At 46.7% G+C, this 21,562-nt stretch overlaps 1 pseudogene; it reads right to left on the reverse strand.

The window, feature by feature from the left end:
- Nucleotides 1–14,225: 14,225 nt before the first annotated feature.
- Nucleotides 14,226–19,009, reverse strand: LOC142922696 (U3 small nucleolar ribonucleoprotein IMP4-like; annotated as a pseudogene).
- Between the last annotated feature and the right edge of the window lie 2,553 nt (nt 19,010–21,562).

Here is a 21,562-nt window from a genome sequence, read left to right on the forward strand (position 1 = left end):
ATTCATATTCTTAGTTTTTTCGGTAAAGTCACGTTGAAGAGAAACAACAAAATAACAAAATATATATATAAAACAATAAAAAATTCTCACGACGTTTCGACCATAACTCAAACGGTCATCATCAGGTGTGTCGGTTTGCATAAATTTATTTTGAAAACGGCATATTTATTTATATATATAAAAATAACGTTTGCGTCACGCGCAACGATTGGCTGTTTGCCAGGACTAGTCCATCTATTTTTTGAAAAGAGGAGGGGGGAGACGAAATTTGTTTTTATGTATGCTGTCTGAAAGCCACTGTAAGCGTGAACAATCAATCAAGAACTGAAATGATTTATCAAATCTTTCCAATGATTGCTAAGATAGAATCCATCTTCTCGGTTGAAATTGTCTCTGTGTTTGTATATGTGGATAGCCTCATGAACGAATCTCTCATGGAAGCCAGATGGCTTACAAAGAACCTCCGTCTTGGAAAAGTCAATGGCATGTGAGCCTACTGAATTAGAACAATGATCTGCTACGGCCGAGGTGTTGGTCCTACCGTGTTTAAGGTCTGCTTTATGTTCACGAATGCGGTCCGAGATATGGCGTTTGGTTTCTCCAATGTAACTACTACCACAGAGGCAACTTAGTTTGTAGACACCAGGGTATTGTATGTCCGGAATCACATCTTTTACAGACGGAACCAGATCACGGATTTTATGTAATGTGTTGAAACGGACCTGGATCTTGTGTTTATTCAAGATTTTGGAGATCTTTTTTGTGATCCCAGCAATGTAGGGTAAAGTGATGGTTTTGAAAGGCTCCTCAAGAGGGTTCTTCTTCATGGTTTGAGTGATAGCTTTGCGGATTGTATAGTCGGAATAACCATTAGCCCTAAGAGCTTGGTGTACGTGCTTGAGTTCACTGCTTATGTGTTCCTGGTCGGATATGCATTGGGCTCTATGATACAGAGTCTTGATGAGAGAATTCTTCTGTGATGGATGGTGGTGGGAATCCGGTTTCAGATAAGCATCCGTATGGGTAGCTTTCCTGTAGACAGAGTGGCTCATTGAACCATCAGGTCTCTTTTTAATTAGGACATCCAAAAAAGGTATCTTGCCATCTATTTCGACTTCCATGGTAAATCTGATGGCTGGGTGTATGGAATTGATGTGGTCGAAGAATTGGTCTAGAGCAGGCCGGCCATGTGGCCAGATGACAAAAGTGTCATCCACGTACCTCTTCCATAAGGTTGGGCGCAGAGTGGCAGTCTGGATGGCGTCAGTCTCAAATTTCTCCATGAAAATGTTAGCTATAACTGGAGAAAGGGGGGAGCCCATTGGGGTGCCCTCAGTTTGTTTGTAGAAAGTTCCATTCCAAGTGAAGTATGTATTGGTTAAACAGTGTCTCACCAGGGGGGGTACCTCAGTGTTTAGTCCTTGATGAACCAAGTCTTCAATGATTGCAATGGTGTCAGGTACAGGAACCTTGGTGAATAAGGAAACTACATCAAAACTGACAAGCAGGTCGTCTGGGGACAGGGAAATACCCTTGATTGTTGATACCAGGTGAGTAGAATTTTGTACCGCAGAGGTGGTCTTTCCAGTGAAAGGACGCAGGATTTCAGACAAAAAACGAGCTAGTTTGTAGGTGGGGGAGCTGATAGTAGAGACTATGGGACGAAGAGGTGTATCAACTTTATGTATTTTTGGTAAGCCGTATAATCTTGGTGGCCTGGCAGCAGAAGGTTTCAACGAAAACTGTTTAGATTGATCAATTAATGCGGTTGAATCAGAAATTATTTTGTTGGTTTGTGTGACGAGGCTGTTGGTGGGATCTCTTTTTATTTTTGTATAACTACCATCGTCGAGTAATTCTTTAATTTTGTTGTTGTATTCTATTTTATCCATGATAACAGTAGCATTGCCTTTGTCAGCTGAGAGAACTACAATATCATTCCTCTTTTTTAATTTATATAATTCAAAACGCTCATCTTTGCTGAGGTTGCTAGCTGGCATCTTAGCGTTTTTGAGGGTTGCAGCGATTTCAGATCTTGCTACGTCTGCAGCGATGTGACCCAGGCCCCTGAGAGCAACGTCTACTTGGGCAATTATATCATTAACTGGTATGTGTTTAGGTGTGACTGCAAAGTTTAGACCTTTAGCTAAAACGGATTTCAGACCATCGGAAATAGAACTGTTACTGCGATTAATTACGACTTTATTAACGTCTAACTTTTTGGTGTGTGGGTCCGGTCTTTTGTTGAAGAGGAGGTTAAATTTGGAAATCAGGTTTTCCTTACATTTGGTCGACATAGTAGCAGCTGAAGAGGCAGTCATATTGTCTACATGTTCCCAATCCGATGTGGACATTATTGCCGTCAATGATAAGTGTGATTTGTAGAGTGTCTTGTCTAACTGATCTAGTTCTGTGCGTATAAGTCTGATTTTTTCTGAGATAAGAGCTAAGCTAGTTTTGAAAAGAATTCGTTTCGCATTAGAAGAAGTTACAGTAGCAGAGGTGAGTGTAAATGCGATTGGTATTACCCCAGAGTCGCGGCATCTCTTCAGGAAGGTGAGAGACTCGATCAGCTGAGCTTTCTTATCCCGGAGTTTGTTGAAGGATCTTAAAGTTATGTGAAAACCCTCCCCGTAGAGGCGATTAAATTTTGATTTAAAGCTTTCGTGACTGCAGTAATTCATATTCTTAGTTTTTTCGGTAAAGTCACGTTGAAGAGAAACAACAAAATAACAAAATATATATAAAACAATAAAAAATTCTCACGACGTTTCGACCATAACTCAAACGGTCATCATCAGGTGTGTCGGTTTGCATAAATTTATTTTGAAAACGGCATATTTATTTATATATATATATAAATAACGTTTGCGTCACGCGCAACGATTGGCTGTTTGCCAGGACTAGTCCATCTATTTTTTGAAAAGAGGAGGGGGGAGACGAAATTTGTTTTTATGTATGCTGTCTGAAAGCCACTGTAAGCGTGAACAATCAATCAAGAACTGAAATGATTTATCAAATCTTTCCAATGATTGCTAAGATAGAATCCATCTTCTCGGTTGAAATTGTCTCTGTGTTTGTATATGTGGATAGCCTCATGAACGAATCTCTCATGGAAGCCAGATGGCTTACAAAGAACCTCCGTCTTGGAAAAGTCAATGGCATGTGAGCCTACTGAATTAGAACAATGATCTGCTACGGCCGAGGTGTTGGTCCTACCGTGTTTAAGGTCTGCTTTATGTTCACGAATGCGGTCCGAGATATGGCGTTTGGTTTCTCCAATGTAACTACTACCACAGAGGCAACTTAGTTTGTAGACACCAGGGTATTGTATGTCCGGAATCACATCTTTTACAGACGGAACCAGATCACGGATTTTATGTAATGTGTTGAAACGGACCTGGATCTTGTGTTTATTCAAGATTTTGGAGATCTTTTTTGTGATCCCAGCAATGTAGGGTAAAGTGATGGTTTTGAAAGGCTCCTCAAGAGGGTTCTTCTTCATGGTTTGAGTGATAGCTTTGCGGATTGTATAGTCGGAATAACCATTAGCCCTAAGAGCTTGGTGTACGTGCTTGAGTTAACTGCTTATGTGTTCCTGGTCGGATATGCATTGGGCTCTATGATACAGAGTCTTGATGAGAGAATTCTTCTGTGATGGATGGTGGTGGGAATCCGGTTTCAGATAAGCATCCGTATGGGTAGCTTTCCTGTAGACAGAGTGGCTCATTGAACCATCAGGTCTCTTTTTAATTAGGACATCCAAAAAAGGTATCTTGCCATCTATTTCGACTTCCATGGTAAATCTGATGGCTGGGTGTATGGAATTGATGTGGTCGAAGAATTGGTCTAGAGCAGGCCGGCCATGTGGCCAGATGACAAAAGTGTCATCCACGTACCTCTTCCATAAGGTTGGGCGCAGAGTGGCAGTCTGGATGGCGTCAGTCTCAAATTTCTCCATGAAAATGTTAGCTATAACTGGAGAAAGGGGGGAGCCCATTGGGGTGCCCTCAGTTTGTTTGTAGAAAGTTCCATTCCAAGTGAAGTATGTATTGGTTAAACAGTGTCTCACCAGGGGGGGTACCTCAGTGTTTAGTCCTTGATGAACCAAGTCTTCAATGATTGCAATGGTGTCAGGTACAGGAACCTTGGTGAATAAGGAAACTACATCAAAACTGACAAGCAGGTCGTCTGGGGACAGGGAAATACCCTTGATTGTTGATACCAGGTGAGTAGAATTTTGTACCGCAGAGGTGGTCTTTCCAGTGAAAGGACGCAGGATTTCAGACAAAAAACGAGCTAGTTTGTAGGTGGGGGAGCTGATAGTAGAGACTATGGGACGAAGAGGTGTATCAACTTTATGTATTTTTGGTAAGCCGTATAATCTTGGTGGCCTGGCAGCAGAAGGTTTCAACGAAAACTGTTTAGATTGATCAATTAATGCGGTTGAATCAGAAATTATTTTGTTGGTTTGTGTGACGAGGCTGTTGGTGGGATCTCTTTTTATTTTTGTATAACTACCATCGTCGAGTAATTCTTTAATTTTGTTGTTGTATTCTATTTTATCCATGATAACAGTAGCATTGCCTTTGTCAGCTGAGAGAACTACAATATAATTCCTCTTTTTTAATTTATATAATTCAAAACGCTCATCTTTGCTGAGGTTGCTAGCTGGCATCTTAGCGTTTTTGAGGGTTGCAGCGATTTCAGATCTTGCTACGTCTGCAGCGATGTGACCCAGGCCCCTGAGAGCAACGTCTACTTGGGCAATTATATCATTAACTGGTATGTGTTTAGGTGTGACTGCAAAGTTTAGACCTTTAGCTAAAACGGATTTCAGACCATCGGAAATAGAACTGTTACTGCGATTAATTACGACTTTATTAACGTCTAACTTTTTGGTGTGTGGGTCCGGTCTTTTGTTGAAGAGGAGGTTAAATTTGGAAATCAGGTTTTCCTTACATTTGGTCGACATAGTAGCAGCTGAAGAGGCAGTCATATTGTCTACATGTTCCCAATCCGATGTGGACATTATTGCCGTCAATGATAAGTGTGATTTGTAGAGTGTCTTGTCTAACTGATCTAGTTCTGTGCGTATAAGTCTGATTTTTTCTGAGATAAGAGCTAAGCTAGTTTTGAAAAGAATTCGTTTCGCATTAGAAGAAGTTACAGTAGCAGAGGTGAGTGTAAATGCGATTGGTATTACCCCAGAGTCGCGGCATCTCTTCAGGAAGGTGAGAGACTCGATCAGCTGAGCTTTCTTATCCCGGAGTTTGTTGAAGGATCTTAAAGTTATGTGAAAACCCTCCCCGTAGAGGCGATTAAATTTTGATTTAAAGCTTTCGTGACTGCAGTAATTCATATTCTTAGTTTTTGTAGTAGTTACATTGGAGAAACCAAACGCCATATCTCGGACCGCATTCGTGAACATAAAGCAGACCTTAAACACGGTAGGACCAACACCTCGGCCGTAGCAGATCATTGTTCTAATTCAGTAGGCTCACATGCCATTGACTTTTCCAAGACGGAGGTTCTTTGTAAGCCATTTGGCTTCCATGAGAGATTCGTTCATGAGGCTATCCACATATACAAACACAGAGACAATTTCAACCGAGAAGATGGATTCTATCTTAGCAATCATTGGAAAGATTTGATAAATCATTTCAGTTCTTGATTGATTGTTCACGCTTACAGTGGCTTTCAGACAGCATACATAAAAACAAATTTCGTCTCCCCCCTCCTCTTTTCAAAAAATAGATGGACTAGTCCTGGCAAACAGCCAATCGTTGCGCGTGACGCAAACATTATTTTTATATATATAAATAAATATGCCGTTTTCAAAATAAATTTATGCAAACCGACACACCTGATGATGACCGTTTGAGTTATGGTCGAAACGTCGTGAGAATTTTTTATTGTTTTATATATATTTTGTTATTTTGTTGTTTCTCTTCAACGTGACTTTACCGAAAAAACTAAGAATATGAATTACTGCAGTCACGAAAGCTTTAAATCAAAATTTAATCGCCTCTACGGGGAGGGTTTTCACATAACTTTAAGATCCTTCAACAAACTCCGGGATAAGAAAGCTCAGCTGATCGAGTCTCTCACCTTCCTGAAGAGATGCCGCGACTCTGGGGTAATACCAATCGCATTTACACTCACCTCTGCTACTGTAACTTCTTCTAATGCGAAACGAATTCTTTTCAAAACTAGCTTAGCTCTTATCTCAGAAAAAATCAGACTTATACGCACAGAACTAGATCAGTTAGACAAGACACTCTACAAATCACACTTATCATTGACGGCAATAATGTCCACATCGGATTGGGAACATGTAGACAATATGACTGCCTCTTCAGCTGCTACTATGTCGACCAAATGTAAGGAAAACCTGATTTCCAAATTTAACCTCCTCTTCAACAAAAGACCGGACCCACACACCAAAAAGTTAGACGTTAATAAAGTCGTAATTAATCGCAGTAACAGTTCTATTTCCGATGGTCTGAAATCCGTTTTAGCTAAAGGTCTAAACTTTGCAGTCACACCTAAACACATACCAGTTAATGATATAATTGCCCAAGTAGACGTTGCTCTCAGGGGCCTGGGTCACATCGCTGCAGACGTAGCAAGATCTGAAATCGCTGCAACCCTCAAAAACGCTAAGATGCCAGCTAGCAACCTCAGCAAAGATGAGCGTTTTGAATTATATAAATTAAAAAAGAGGAATGATATTGTAGTTCTCTCAGCTGACAAAGGCAATGCTACTGTTATCATGGATAAAATAGAATACAACAACAAAATTAAAGAATTACTCGACGATGGTAGTTATACAAAAATAAAAAGAGATCCCACCAACAGCCTCGTCACACAAACCAACAAAATAATTTCTGATTCAACCGCATTAATTGATCAATCTAAACAGTTTTCGTTGAAACCTTCTGCTGCCAGGCCACCAAGATTATACGGCTTACCAAAAATACATAAAGTTGATACACCTCTTCGTCCCATAGTCTCTACTATCAGCTCCCCCACCTACAAACTAGCTCGTTTTTTGTCTGAAATCCTGCGTCCTTTCACTGGAAAGACCACCTCTGCGGTACAAAATTCTACTCACCTGGTATCAACAATCAAGGGTATTTCCCTGTCCCCAGACGACCTGCTTGTCAGTTTTGATGTAGTTTCCTTATTCACCAAGGTTCCTGTACCTGACACCATTGCAATCATTGAAGACTTGGTTCATCAAGGACTAAACACTGAGGTACCCCCCCTGGTGAGACACTGTTTAACCAATACATACTTCACTTGGAATGGAACTTTCTACAAACAAACTGAGGGCACCCCAATGGGCTCCCCCCTTTCTCCAGTTATAGCTAACATTTTCATGGAGAAATTTGAGACTGACGCCATCCAGACTGCCACTCTGCGCCCAACCTTATGGAAGAGGTACGTGGATGACACTTTTGTCATCTGGCCACATGGCCGGCCTGCTCTAGACCAATTCTTCGACCACATCAATTCCATACACCCAGCCATCAGATTTACCATGGAAGTCGAAATAGATGGCAAGATACCTTTTTTGGATGTCCTAATTAAAAAGAGACCTGATGGTTCAATGAGCCACTCTGTCTACAGGAAAGCTACCCATACGGATGCTTATCTGAAACCGGATTCCCACCACCATCCATCACAGAAGAATTCTCTCATCAAGACTCTGTATCATAGAGCCCAATGCATATCCGACCAGGAACACATAAGCAGTGAACTCAAGCACGTACACCAAGCTCTTAGGGCTAATGGTTATTCCGACTATACAATCCGCAAAGCTATCACTCAAACCATGAAGAAGAACCCTCTTGAGGAGCCTTTCAAAACCATCACTTTACCCTACATTGCTGGGATCACAAAAAAGATCTCCAAAATCTTGAATAAACACAAGATCCAGGTCCGTTTCAACACATTACATAAAATCCGTGATCTGGTTCCGTCTGTAAAAGATGTGATTCCGGACATACAATACCCTGGTGTCTACAAACTAAGTTGCCTCTGTGGTAGTAGTTACATTGGAGAAACCAAACGCCATATCTCGGACCGCATTCGTGAACATAAAGCAGACCTTAAACACGGTAGGACCAACACCTCGGCCGTAGCAGATCATTGTTCTAATTCAGTAGGCTCACATGCCATTGACTTTTCCAAGACGGAGGTTCTTTGTAAGCCATCTGGCTTCCATGAGAGATTCGTTCATGAGGCTATCCACATATACAAACACAGAGACAATTTCAACCGAGAAGATGGATTCTGTCTTAGCAATCATTGGAAAGATTTGATAAATCATTTCAGTTCTTGATTGATTGTTCACGCTTACAGTGGCTTTCAGACAGCATACATAAAAACAAATTTCGTCTCCCCCCTCCTCTTTTCAAAAAATAGATGGACTAGTCCTGGCAAACAGCCAATCGTTGCGCGTGACGCAAACGTTATTTTTATATATATAAATAAATATGCCGTTTTCAAAATAAATTTATGCAAACCGACACACCTGATGATGACCGTTTGAGTTATGGTCGAAACGTCGTGAGAATTTTTTATTGTTTTATATATATTTTGTTATTTTGTTGTTTCTCTTCAACGTGACTTTACCGAAAAAACTAAGAATAACAATAACTATACTTATTACTTGGTAGCAACAGGCGAAAGAAAACAACAGGCAAATTATAACAGGCCAATTAAAACAGGCGAATGATAACAGGCAAATGAAAACAGGCGAATGATAACAGGCGAATGATAACAACAGGCGTATGTTTAGAACAGGCGAGTAATAACAACAATTATTATTTACACTTAGAACTTGATAACAACAATATTTATACTTATAACGTGATCAAGCAGGCCTCAGAGGTGCGAGGAACCACAGACAATCAGGAAGGAAGCCACTTGGTAAGCTGGCACCAACGATTGCCCAAGCTCTGTGACCCTATTGATACGTTTTTATCGACCAGATAGGGAGCGTTACGTGTGGGGGGGAAACCGCCCCCTTCGGTGCCTCCATGGTCCAATAGCTGGTCTTCTTGGCGCCACGGTCCCGAGCCCCCTAAATGTTCCTCATGGAGCAAATCAACCGGTGGGCCATTGCCTTGTCAGGGCTCATTCATTGCTCCGGATCCCACCTGAAAATGCCAGGTGCAGATCCCCACATCATTAAAGCCACGGGTGCATTTATCCCAGATATAAGCAATTGCAAACTATTTGACTATTTTTTTTTACTTTAACCAGGCAAGGCCCACTGAGCTATACAGCTCTCTTTCAGAAGCGGCCACACAATTACAGCTCAACAAATTGGCTTATTACGTGGACATTAGTAGCCAAATACTCTAAACATGTGTTAATAAATGTGGAGGGAAAACCCGGAGGATCCGGAGAAAAATACACGCGACCACGGGGAGATAACATACAAACTCCAAATACAAAGGTGTCAGGGTAAGGTTTTAATAAACGACCTCCTGTATACCCTACAAAATAGTTAACATCTCGCCACCGTGGCGCCCAATTCTGATCACATGACATAGCAAAACGAACGTCGCGGTGCATAGCAATAATTCAATTGGGCAATTACTGAGCGTTCATAAACGTGAGGAGATACAGGAGTACCCAGAGAAAACCCACTCGTGCAAGGGGGCAACCCTCTATCCCATGCAGACAGAGATGGTGCTTATCCCACTTGCTGTACTGCCTTCTCCTGGCCAGCCAGGATATGCCACCTCAACACCCACTACACCATGAACTTTGTGAACCGAGTTTAAATTTCTGGCCACGGCGAACATCAGTGGCTATCTCCCTCTTCCTCTCTCGTCCCTGCTATTATCTCCCTCTTCTTCCCGCGTCCCTCCCACTATCTACCTCTCCAATCCGTCCCACCATCTCCCTCTTCCTCCCTCGTCCCTCCCACCATCTCCCACTTCCTCCCCAGTACCTTCCACTATCTCCCTCTTCCTCCCACTTGGCTCTACTATCTCCCTCTTCTCCCGTCCCTCGCACTATCTCCCTTTTCTTCCCCCATCCTTCCCACTATCTCCCTCTGCATCTCCAATCCCTCGCACTCTCTCCCTCTTCCTTCCTCTTCCTTCCCACTATCACCTTCTTACTCTAACCGATCTGCCTAATCCTCCCAAATAACTCCCACTATCTCCCTCTACTTCCCCAGTCGCTCCAACTATCTCCCTCTTCATTCCCCTTTCCTGCCACTATCTCCCTCTTCCGCCCCCTTCCCTCCCACTATCTCCCTCTTCCTCTCCCGTCCCCCCCCCGCTATCTCCTTCTTTCTCTCCCATCCCTCCCACTTTCTTCCTCCCCCGTCCCTCCCACTATCTTCTCATCCTCCCCCATCCATCCCACGATCTTCCTCATCCTCTCCCGTACCTTCCGCACCTTCCTTATTTAACACCATCAGGTTCACAGACTCGCCCTCGCTTCTCCCAAGTCAAATAGCCTAGCTTAGACACAACTCTCACCATGTTACACTGACGGCATCGACCGAGACAGCCAACAACTATCCGGCCGCCCAATTATCTAGTGAAGACGGCAGCGACCAAGTCGGCAAAGACGACAGTGCCGACGAGACGACTCCACTTCCCAGAACCTGCAACCACGAGCTCTCGCTCTCCGCTGCTTTTATCCGACTCGGCGCAGCCTGGCTCCGCCCTGGCCGCGCCTCCCTTCTCCAACCCACGAGCGGGTTCCAGTGTCTTCCAGAGAGGGTCTCTGTGATCCTTGCCCCAGTGCCTCCACCCTGCTGACAAACCCGCGTGAGGCTCACTGGCGTATGTACTCCCCGTCCACCGCAGTTGCCGCTGCTGGACAACAACTATTACTCTACAGTTGTACTGCCCTTCTGTACCGTGCCCCCGAGCCATCAACACGGACTCACAGCATCAACACAGACTCACATGATCAACACAGACTCCCACGATCAACACTCACAGCATCAATACGGACTCACACCATCAACACGGAAACACAGGGTCAGTGAGCGAGATGGCGGATGAGTGCATACATGATGTGAGTGGTGGTGAGTTCAAGTTGAGCACCCAGTTTTAAATCTCATTTACTCCCACCACCACCACCACCCTACACACCCTACATACAACAGTCGGAAGTAAATGCCTACACACCCTACATACAATCGTCAGTAGTAGGAGTGAGGAGAAGAGGGCATCAGTGGGGGCGAGGCATGAAGCGTTGAGAAGCCCTCAGATACTCCATAAAACCCCGAGTTTCATGGAGTATAATTTTCAGCATTACAGTTCCAATTTTTTTACGTTAACAAATGTCTCGCGATATATTACACTGTATAGGTAACTAGATTGGGCGAGGGATGGTCTTTTTTGTTGAACAATCAATAAAGCTACGGTGTCGTACTGTGCCCGTATCCGTGTACGGTACTGTGCACTAAAGGAAGAAAAATCGAGCGGCTGAATCTCACTGCCTCCTTACCGGAGGCTGTAAACATCAAGTGACCTGAAAACTGCGATGGGACGTGAAAGACAACATGGAGAGACAAGAGGGCGCCACGTGTGTTCTTCCATGCCAGCAGCAGCATCATCGCAGGCAATGAGGTTCAAATGGGCACAGGAAATTTGAGGTGGACCCACGAGTGGTCGAGCCACAGGGGCGCGCAATCGGCGACCTCTATACGCTTGGCGCAATCCGCACCGTCATTTCACGGAGCCCTTGTCCACTCGACGAGTGCGACGACGCCGTCCCACCGTCATTCGGCGCCTCGTGGTGACATCACAACAGCAAAGCGACAGGTGTTGTTTATTCATTTCTTGAGGCAATTCGAGGGCCCGGTAACATCACGATGTGATCACACACCGTCAACATATACTACACCGGTTATAAAAAAAACAGCAGGGGATAGAAAAGTGGGGGAGCAGACCCGACCACAGGTATTGTTTAAAAGACGTCAAGCGGACCGGGGGTTTAAAATGCAAGTCCATGCGGACACCAACATCCGAACGATTGTACCAATAAATCCTGAACCTTCTGGAAGATTTCAGCTCCCGCTGGTTTGGATCAGGGTGATGTTGGGGCATTAAATTCCATTAATTGGGAAAGGCGGCAATCTTGTGGGAATGTCCTCGCCAGAGAAGAAACTTGTCGCTTCCATGTTTTATTTTCATCCGACGTCCCATTAGCGAGATCCAGCGCGTGACAGACTCATATGGAGTCGGCCTCCTGTAATTTTTCTGGCCTCATTCTCACCACAGGTGAAGGCAGAGCCACACATCAACGTGCCAATGGGGCCACGGTTGAAGTGGTGGGGCCACGGTTGAAGTGGCGGTGGCCACGGGTCATTTGGCCTCGATCTATATTCCATGTTGAAGGCCGATTGCCCCAAACATTGCCCGTCATATGCAGTGTCACTGAATAACGTGTGATACATACTGTAGCATATACAAAATTTTATTTTCTTCATACATTAAATACAATAAACACAATAAACATGAAATGCGTATAGGACATTTATAACTCTCTCAATGACCAAACTTGTATTTTATGAACACACTTAGACGAGCAAAACATGACAAAAGTGTTCCAGATTTCAGTTTCAATTGAGACTGAAATCCGGAATCATTACCCCCTACTGACAGACTAATAATACCCGCTCGCAGGCCAAGTGCTGATTCACCTTGGGGCCTCACCTGGTATAGAGGTCGTGGGTTAAATCCCGACGCCTGTACATCTGGAGTTTGCATGTTCTCCCCGTGACCGCGTGGATTTCTCTCTGGGTCCTTCGGTTTTTCCCTCCACATTTAGAAACATGCGTTTAAAAGTATTTGGCTGCTATATATTTCTGCGTGACAAGCCACTTTATAGCGCTTTCATTTGTGGCCCGGTCGTTCCTGAAAGAGAGCTATACAGCTGAGTGGGCCTTAGCTGGTTAAATAAAAATAGATTAGTTTTGTTACTTTATTTTGTCCACAGGGGGACAGCTACGGGGGGGGGGGGGGGTGCCCATTAAAATGGTCGAGATGAGATGCAACTTAAGGCGCTTGTGACTTCCCAAAAATATTATTTATGGCAGGTTTTCACATCTAAACATCCCGGGTGGCATTGAAGCCAAGAGCTCCCACCCTAGGTGAGTAGCTACGAGAGCGGTGCTGTGCACGGCGACACGCGACTTTCTCCATCTGCCTGACTTGGTATTTTCTTTTTTGTTACTTAAATAAATGTTAATGTTTCGTTTTGTGTACGTGTGTATGTACACCGTTTGGGGAGCGGTGGTGCAGCAGTTAGCGCACTACGAACTCAGCCATCTGAGTACATGGTGTGGTGTGTTTAACATCGCAAAACTGGGGAGGACAAAGGCAGCCAGACGTGGGGCTGGCCACACAACCACTTCTGTGCCATGCCGGCCATCATAGGTGCTACCCGTTAACAGCACTTGCCCCAGCAATCTGTTAACGGCGATACGGAGTACCTTTGTCTTTTTGTGCAATTGTGTGCTTCTGTGTGCGACGCATGCGACGATGTGCATGTTTGTGTTTGATAAATGTACATCCGCAATGTGTGTGTGACGCGTATGATGCGCGTGTGTGACGAGGGTTGGAACAGCGATTCACGCAGTGCCCTATCCACGCGGCGACCTCTCCTCAACGTCTCGAGCCTCGGCGGAGAGCGCCGCGAGGTTCGACTCCAACTCCGGCTTTGCAGGGACAAACCCCCCCCCAATGCCCCTCCCCCCAGGCCCGTGGGGGGGGGGAAGTCGCCCCACTCCCTCACTCCACGCTCAGGAACTTCCTCTTCTTCGCCGTGTTCATGTACGGTCGCCAAGGCCACTCCACCTCGGCGGTGGCCGCGTTGTCCAGCGTGCCCAGTTTAATCTCGTAGACTGCGCGACACACAAAAGCAAAGATCCCCCCCATGCAGCCTTTAACAGACGGCGTGGGAAAAGCGCTGTTTGTGTGTTAGCATGTAGGAAAGCCAGCACGGCACACCAAGGGGTGGGTGTGGGTGGCCAGCATTACGTCCGATCATCTTTGAATTTACACATCGCATCCGGGGTGGGGGAATGCGAGTCGGGTCACGGTACAGCGAATGCGACCAGAGCAGCGACCCCACCGACTCAAGTTCCGATCCGCTCTACAAGTCACCCGCGGGCCACCTAGCCCGAGGCTAGACTCTTACATTCAGCCCATCATCCTCTCAGGGGTCGATAAAATTTACAACCACTTCGTAGGGAAGTCCACAAGGAATGTGGAATTTCCACCGCCTCTGCAGGGGTGTAAAGTGGAGACGAGTAACAATGTGTCAGGCAGACTTGCGCTCCATCTCGAATCACGGTCCCACCTCCTTCAACTCGATGTCCTTGCCGTCGCGCTTGTAGACGTTGTGCCTGTTGGGAGGGGGGGGGGGGGGCACAGAAGTCACGGGAGGGGATGCGGCAAGTTACACGGACTGCGCTGGACTCTCATTAAGCGTCCTCGCAGACGTTTGCCAGTTAGAGGCCAGCGGCCGCCCTGTTTAATACAGCGTATGCATTAACAAATGAACAACATTACGCGCCTTCAGCTTCAGAGATGGCGTTAAATAAAAACTCTGTCCCGTTACTCAAAAACTAAAGTAAAACGAAACTATTTTTATTTTACCACTGAGCTATGTAGCTCTTTTTCACAAAAAAATGTTTAGCAGCCAAATACTCGAAATTCAAGTTTCTAAATGTGTAGGGAAAAACCCGGAGGACCCGGAGAAAAATCAAAGTGACCAGGAGGAGAACATGCAAACTCCGAATATACAGGCGGACACACAGTACCTGGCCCAAAAGTCTGCTCACTCTTTCCCATTCCGAGACATCTGCAAATTGCCGGGTGGTAGGTGTCACGTTCACCGCTGAATCTCGGTACGCGCGAGCGGCTCGGCGTTTATTTTATTTATAGAGGTGTAGCTCTGCTGTTTTAAAAATACATTGCCCTCACCGCAGAGAACCATAGTAACACGACCGGCACTGTATGGAACAAAACTATGTCACACGCCCTCCCGCATGGCCTTATGGGAGCCTCGGTATGTCTTCAGGGTTCAGAAGACATACTTGAGTTTTTCTTACGGTTCCGTTTCGATGACGTATATGTACATCATGGAAATGAGAAAGGGTTATAGGCTATACGAGGGATCTTGTGCTTGGGGGATTGGCGAGGAAGATGTGGGTGAGACTGGCACGGTGCCCGCACGCACCCTCTTTCCGAGTCGTGACGTGAAGTTGTGCATCACGAGGTGTGGCAATGCCTTGGACATCGTGTCCACGTCCGGATGTCGTGCCGCATCACCACGCTAGACAGCGTCAAGTACGCCGTGGGGCCCAGCGGCAGGTGGCACATCACTATCCCGTCTGTGGCATCGTACCACGTGTCACATGGACAGCACGCCGGAGAGTTAGACACACCACAGGTGTCACACAGACAGTGTACTAGAGAGTTAGACACACTGCCATACCATCTGCGGCATCACACCACATAACACTGCACAGACAGTTAAGACACCACAATCCCCCGTCTACAGCATCATACTACACACCGCACATCGTACACACAGTTAAATACACCTCCATCCCCTGTCTGTTGCACCGCATCACACATGTCACACCATGCATCACACCGGGGAGCGGGAGCGGAGTGGCTATCTCATTACACTACAAATCCGGTGACCTGACTTCGATTTCCGGTGTGTCCAAGCATCGACAGTGGGGAGACAAAAGGGGCCAGATGCGGTAATGACCACACCACCCACCCCGCTGTGTGCTCTGCCGGCCTTCGTAGGTCACTCGACAAACAGCACTTGCCCTGACAGCCTGTTAAAGGCTACACGGGGGAGCTTTGTCGACTGCGGTGCGTGCGCGTGCCTGGCATACCGCGGTGCTCATGCAGGATGATGAAGTCGGTGACGGTGTTGGCGCAGCACGCCCGCACCAGCGCCTCCAGCTTGTGGCCTCCGCGGTTCATCGGCTGAGCGTTCGGCAGGATCAGCTTCATCTCCTGCGGTGGTGGTGGGAGGGTGGTGTGGTAACATGACAGCAAGTGGTCACACGCCGAGTCCGCTCTTCCCACCGGCGTCCGTCCCGGCCACGCTGCTTTCGCCCCCCCCACCTCCCCGCCCCCCCACTGCATCCGACTCGGGTTGTGTTGTTTGTTTTTTCCATTGCGGAAGCCGAGCCGTACCGGTATACGCGGTCGCCAAACCCCGTGTTGGCACAACTGGGATGCGCCATTGGAAAAACTTTACTATTTTTATTTTACCAGGTAAGGCCCACTGAGCTATGCAGCTCTTTTCCAGAAGCGACCTGGCCACAAATCATAGCTCAACTAAGTGGCTTATCGTCATGTGGAAATTTATAGCAGCCAAATACTCTTAAACGGACGTTGATTCTAAATGCAGAGGGAAAAACAGGAAGACCTGGACAGAAATCCACGCGACTCGTCAAAAAGAGAGACACGCAGCTCCAAATATACAGCAGGCATCAGGGTCAGGATTGAACCTACGATCTCCTGTATACCACGTGAGGAAGTTAACATCTCGCCACAGTGGTGCCCCCAATGGTACATCTTTCCCGTGACCACCGACCGTGCGTACAGTGCTACAGTAGATACATTTTTCGATCAATGGAAAGGATCGATCATAGGATAAAGGCGGACTGAATCGCGAGGAATGAAGTTGACAAAAGCTGCATGCACCAAACCAAAGTGTCCAACGCTCCACCACTGACGACCCCCCACCTCCCCACACAGCCTCCACCTTTCACCAATAACTAGATTTCTTCAGGTTAACTCAACGGATGCGAGTTGTCTCACACTGCACAAGCCCGATGATTGGTCGACACGGCTCGTGTGAGGTGCAAGGAACTGATTCTAAAGCCGATAGAGAACATGTGTGTGTGTGCGATAATTTAGCAGTTAGCATGCTGCCCCACAAACCTGGTAATCCGAGGTTGATTTCTGTTTATAGCCAACACCAGTGGCGATTATCTGAACTGGTCCTGGGCCTCCCCTAGATCGACTCAGCCTCAAATGAGTACCTAGTGCTGTGTGTAAACATCATCACTAGAGAGATAAAGGCGGCCAGTCGTGATGCTGGCCACCCAAACCCTCGCAAACAGCACCTGCCCCAAGAGCCTGTTAAGGCTATATGGGGGACCTCTGTCTTTGCGCGTTTGTACACACGCAATACACGGGGACCCACATCCCTCATGTGACCCCAAACCCTGTAGCCCCTGTGACCCCGTGCCCGCATCTTGATGAACTGCTTGAGGAGGGAGCCGGGGTCGCGAGAGGTCGTCACCATGATGTGTGGGTCCTTCACGCCAGCTCAGCGGTATTCGTCATCCATGTGGCTGCTCACTCCTACTGACACGGGGGGGGGGGGTGTGGATAGAGAGAGGGGGTAGATGGGGCAGGGGGGACAGAGAGGGTAGGTGATCATTTGTCATACTTCCCCGTGCGGGTGAGTGAAGGTGTGTGTATGGGTGGATGGAAGGAGCGACCAGGAATGTTTTAGAATATCACTCTGCAGTGATCGCGTTGATTTTGTGTAGCCAGCTGAGCACTAATGAGACCTGGAAGAGTCCCAATTGCAAGAGTAGGTGATTGATATGGCGGTTGAGTGGGTAAATTGAGTAAGATGATGAGTGAGTGAATGAGTGGGTCAGTGTATGTTAAACCTCTTTGTTACAGCACATAGCCAACCGTGGTAATCGGAAGTGTGACAAACTAACCACAAAAAGCAGTTCTCAAGAAATGAGTTTGTCAATCTAGTCGATGATTTAAAAGTGCAAAGCTCCAATGGCTTCCTAATATTGTAAGGAAGGCTGCTCCAGAAGGAAGACTGCTCCAGAAGCACACGTGATGTGGTGACCACCGCCTTCATTCGACATTCGACCAAAATTTACGCCAGCCACCACACACACGGCCGACTCTTTTCCGCGTTCACGCCACGGGATTTTTCAAAGTCCACTTGGGAAGCAATCGCCGTGCGGTATTTACGGTCAACGCAACTGCGGCATTAAACCCATTAAACCGGTGGGGGGGGGGGGGGGTTGAGGGCCCGCCGTTCTCGAACCGCGAACCTCTGCGGCAAAACACGGTGCCACCGCTTGGCAGGAAGGACCGACGACGAGCCGTGGATGCGCGCCGACTCGGCGTGTCTAGCGGGCGGAGACGCGCGACGCTTATCCCCCTGCCTCGAGAGTCTCGCAGGAAGGAAGAGAGAGAGAGATGCGAGGAGACCCGATGGTGAGGGATGTGAGCTCACCCTCCCCTCTCTGGTCGTCGAACTCCACGGCCTTCTGGAGTTCAAGCGCCTCCCACCGCAGGTCCATAGGCAGCACCAGGTTTTCTACGGTGACGACGTCAGGGGACGGGGGAGGGGGGGCAGTGGGTGTGGGTCGGGCGGAGGAGAATTAACAAGGAAGGAAAATCATGCGCACGCATGGATTCATTCGGAAACACTTTCCAAGCGCGGTTTTCTTCTCGCCTGTATTGTCAGACCGTCTTGTCCCATCTTAGTCCATCTTGCGTGTCTCATTGTCTCTAGATCCGTCTCTAGTCTGTCTCGCTGTCTCTCGTCCGTCTTGTCGTCGTGAGCCCATCTCTAGATCCTTCTCGCTGCCCGTTACCATCGAGCGCCCTCTTGAGCCGTGCCTTCTCCTCCATGAAAATCTTCTTGGCCTCGTGCGCCTTGCGGTAGAGGTACTCGCTGTGCAGTTGCGCCTGCTCAGCTGCACCACCAAACAAAGACAAAGATCCCCCATGTAGCCTTCGACAGGACTGTCGGGTGCAAGTGCTGTTAACGAGCAGCACCTTTGATACACGAAGGGGGGTGTGTGGCCAGCACCACATCCGTCCGCCTTTATCTCCCCAGTGGCGATGTTTACACAATGCACCAGGTACTCATTTGAGGCTGAGTCGACCAAGGGGAGGCCCAGGAACGGAATCGTCACCAGTGTTGGCCGTGAGCGGGAATTGAACTCGAGTCGCTGGGTTCGTAGTGCAGCGTAGCGCTAACCATGAGACGACCATAAACAACAACCGCCATTCGCCACGAAGTGGTGATGTCACCACGGCGCTCGTGCCAGGCTACGTGCAGGTTAAGGCCACATGAAGCGTCGAACGCCCGCTGGCAGCAGGAGGTCACAGACAGACAGACCCAGGTTGCCATTGGTTGCTTGACTGAGATGACTGGCCGATGCACCACCTGTGCCCCCTACTGTGCTACACCACCGCTCCCACCTACACAAACTCCCTTGGGCTATACTCTTTGGTTCTTTCGGTAAAGTCACATAGGCATAAAATATAAAATAAATTAAATCACGATGCTTCGGGCACAACACAAGCGTCCATCATCAGGTGGGACAAACCACAGCAAGAAACAATTGCTGAAGTGGGCAAAAGAGCTGCTGTAAGCAAGAGACTATATAGGTAAGAGAAGGGGGGAGGAGCCAGGGAGGAGAGAAAGAGGGGGGGGGTATGGGGAGGGGAGTGGGAAGCTGAAGAAATTGGAGATGCGGAAAGTGAAGGCAACACCATGAAGCAGTTAAGGTTTTACCTGGTTAATAACATCTTTCCAATGATTGCTCAATTTGAATCAATTTTCTCGGTTGAAGATATGTCTGTGTTTATACATCTGGATGGCTTCATGAACAAACCTTTGCTAGTAGCCCGAAGGTTTGCAGAGCACCTTGGTCTCGGAAAAAAACAATATCATGCGAGCCCACAGCGTTATAACAATGGTCAGCTATGGCAGAGGTATTGGTTCTGCCATGTTTCAGATCTGCCTTGTGCTCACGGACACGGTTCAAGATATATCGTTTCGTTTCCCCAATGTAACAATCACCCTTGGGCTATCATTTGTGATGGCCAGGTGGCTTCTGAAAAAAAGAAAGCTACATAGCTCAGTGGGGACTTACCTGGTAAAGATGTAGTGGAGTAGGAAGGTGTGCTGGGGAAACTGCGTGATTGTATTGATCACACGGCCAGTGTGGGGTTTATACTGTTTGGTTCTATTTGGTAAAGTCACGTAAAAAACAACAAAAAATGAAAAAAATCACGACGTTTCGGCTACAACACAAGTGGCCTTCATCAGGTGAAGGGACCAGACTGTCTAGAGGACAGCGCTGGAGTGAACACAGCCAAGCTCAGACTGCGACCTTTAAGCTGTGTGAGAGGACGCAGAACACCTTGACAAAGGAATTAGCATAAAAATTTGCATTTAATTGGCGGACTTAGCATGATGAATAATGTACAGGGGGGGAGCATGTGAAGACCTGCGAGGGGAGGAGTTTACATATTGATGGTGTGAAAAGGAATTTAAGCAGCTGCGAAAGTTTGGGATACCACTACTTGAAAAAATATACTGTACCATTGAAAATTAGTTTAATGTTTGGGTTGATTCAGAAGATCTTTCCAATGGTTGCTTAATTTGAAACCATCCTCTCAGTTGAAATTGTGTCTGTATTTGTAAATCTGAATTGCCTCGTTAACAAATGTCTGATAAAAACCCGTGGGTTTGCAAAGAACCTTGGTATCGGAGAACATTATATCGTGATCACCCACAGTGTTGTAACAGTGATCAGCTACGGCAGAAGAATTCGTTCTGCCGTGTTTCAAATCTGATTTGTGCTCGCGAATTCGGTCAGAGACATGTCGTTTCGTCTCCCCGATATAGCAGTCACCACAGGTGCAGGTCAATTTGTAAACTCCGGGGTACCGTAAGTCAGGAATGACATCCTTCACGGAAGGGATCAGGTCACGGATTTTGTGTACTGTATTGAACCGGACCAGGATCTTGTGTTTGCTTAGAATTTTGGAGATCTTTTTAGTAACACCTGCTAGATATGGTAGTGTGATGGTTTTGATTGGAGTATCAAGTGGTTGTTTTTGTATGGAGGGAGAAACAGCTTGGCGGATGGTACAGATCAGAGTATCCATTCCTTTTTAGGGTCAGATGTACATGTTTTAATTCACTGGTCAGGTGGTGTTGGTCCGAAATGCAATGAGCCCTGTGGTATAACGTTTTGATGAGATAATTCTTTTGCATTGGGTGGTGATGGGAATCAGGTTTCAAGTAGGAATCTGTGTGGGTGGGTTTCCTGTAGACAGAATGTCCCAATGAGCCATCAGGTCTCCTCTCAAACAGAACATCCAAGAATAGCAGCTTGCCATCTTTCTCCACTTCCATGGTGAATTTGATGGCGGGGTGTCTGGAATTAATGTGGTCTAGGAAAAGGTTCAAAGCCGGGAGGCCATGTGGCCAAATGAGGAAAGTGTCGTCTACATATCTCATCCACAGGGAAGGTCTGAGGGTGGAAGTCTGGATGGCGTCTGATTCAAATTTCTCCATGAAAATATTGGCTATCACTGGTGACAAGGGGGATCCCATGGGGGTACCCTCATTTTGTTTATAGAAGGAGCCATTCAAGTAAAGTAGGTTATCGTTGAGGCAGTGCCTAACCAGTGCAGGTGTATCGGGGTCTAGTCCATATTGGACCAAATTTTCAATTATTTCAATGGTATCA

This window comes from Petromyzon marinus, unplaced genomic scaffold (genome assembly GCF_048934315.1).
Source record: "Petromyzon marinus isolate PM22_M1 ecotype Great Lakes invasive population unplaced genomic scaffold, UKy_Petmar_22M1.pri1.0 PM_Scaffold_14, whole genome shotgun sequence".
NCBI classification, from domain to species: Eukaryota; Metazoa; Chordata; class Hyperoartia; order Petromyzontiformes; family Petromyzontidae; genus Petromyzon; species Petromyzon marinus.